Source organism: Cydia fagiglandana, chromosome 16 (genome assembly GCF_963556715.1).
Source record: "Cydia fagiglandana chromosome 16, ilCydFagi1.1, whole genome shotgun sequence".
NCBI classification, from domain to species: Eukaryota; Metazoa; Arthropoda; class Insecta; order Lepidoptera; family Tortricidae; genus Cydia; species Cydia fagiglandana.
In genome coordinates this window covers 2,704,871-2,706,719 of record NC_085947.1, presented here as the reverse complement: position 1 = coordinate 2,706,719, position 1,849 = coordinate 2,704,871, and the positions used below count along the sequence as shown (strand labels likewise).

The following is a 1,849-nucleotide window of genomic DNA, read 5'->3' as shown; positions in this document are numbered from 1 at the left end:
AATACGATGGAAAACAATTATGCACAACTATTTTTTTAATTATAAACTGATCGGCGATTGGCTCTAGTCACACCTGATGAAAAGTGAAGACAGAGCCTAACGGAGCTCACCGGTTCAGTAATAGCTTATTCACTCTAGCTTTAAAGAGGCCGAGGTCATATTTCTCAGGGAATACAGATGACGGGAGCGCATTCCATTCCTTAGCATTTTATACTAGATAATCTACTATTCCTCTACCCCTACTCCGAACATGCGAATGATGTCAAAACAAAAAGAAATCGACATACATTTGCAAGTTCAAATCGATCTCATGGTAAGGGTACAGACGGCATTTGTGACTTATTGTGAGTATTGTGACGCTTTATTGTGCTGGGCTCATATACAGCCATATATCAGTTTCATAGAATATAGGGTGGTTTGAAGTTAGAGTACTTACCTGACTCGGGGCCCGATTCGTATTTTGAAATAGACATCTATTAGATATCTTTTAGACATCACCAAAATACGATAATAACCTGTCAAATTTGACATTTGCGCGATTCTGGAGATACTCTTGAACGATTTCCACAGGATATGACTTAGAGATCCAATTCACATCTAATAGATATCTTACTCTATCTAACGTAAAAGTGACATTGGTTGCCCGAATTGCGCTGCAAAAGAGAACTAGTTGATATCTACACTATTATGTATCTAGAATGGATCTATTACGGTCGTTTCTTGTGAATATCTTGAAGTTCGAATACTGTAGTATGTCACGCACATACAAGTGAAAAATTTCTTTATACTAAAACGTGACGTAATGGAATGGACATTTTGTGGGATGGAGAATGCTGTCGATTCTCAGTAGAATGAGTCCAAGAACGTCCAGATTTGAAAGTATCAGTATCAAACTGCACAACGGGACTTAATCGCGTATTTAAGTTTTAAGATTTACCTCCGACGTTTCGAGGACGGCGTTGTCCCCGTGGTCTCGGAGAAGACTGGCTCAAGTTGACATCAACATCTTCTAGCCGCGCGAGTTTTTCGAACTACCCGCACTTGGTCTTGTTTATCAGTTTGAACGTTTTGCGCACTAGGGATGTCACTCTGTCGACACACAACACTAACGATATTCGATTTATCGACTGTCGATATTCGTTTCCGCTTACATTTACTAATGACTGGATTCCATTGAAATCAAAAAACATTGCAATTTTAATCGGGACGAGGGTTTTAAGATCTCATCCACATGGAATCCAGTCATTAGTAAATGTAAGCGGAAACGAATATCGACAGTCGATAAATCGAATATCGTTAGTGTTGTGTGTCGACAGAGTGACATCCCTAGTGCGCAAAACGTTCAAACTGATAAACAAGACCAAGTGCGGGTAGTTCGAAAAACTCGCGCGGCTAGAAGATGTTGATGTCAACTTTAGCCAGTCTTCTCCGAGACCACGGGGACAACGCCGTCCTCGAAACGTCGGAGGTAAATCTTAAAACTTAAATACGCGATTAAGTCCCGTTGTGCAGTTTGATAATGTTTAATAATCGTGAAAGTTTAAATCAGTGTGTTGAAAGTATCAGGTTTTCAAAATTTATTTTAGAAAACGCCCCTCTGTAGATACCTAAGTATAGGTTAACTTTTAAAAGTCTTAATTTTATTGGACCATAAAAAGAGGACGAGGGTTGAAGGATGGATTTTATGCTTGTTATGGGATCAGGGTTAGGGCATTAAAGCCTTATTTAGAGGTTTGTTAAATCGAAGAATTTCAAAACTACCATTAATATTTTATGTAACAAAAACTAATACCAGACGTACCTAAATATAAAACTTAGAAACATAATCATTTCTTTCTTGTCCCCCTTT

The 1,849-nt window shown here is 38.5% G+C and overlaps 1 long non-coding RNA gene across 1 annotated transcript; it reads left to right on the top strand.

Annotated features, from left to right (window-relative positions):
- The first annotated feature begins 1,171 nt into the window (after positions 1 to 1,171).
- Positions 1,172 to 1,463, top strand: LOC134671717 (uncharacterized). Its single transcript, XR_010099257.1, has 2 exons — positions 1,172 to 1,277; positions 1,319 to 1,463. It is a non-coding gene; the product is annotated as an uncharacterized LOC134671717 (long non-coding RNA).
- The last annotated feature ends 386 nt before the right edge of the window (positions 1,464 to 1,849 follow it).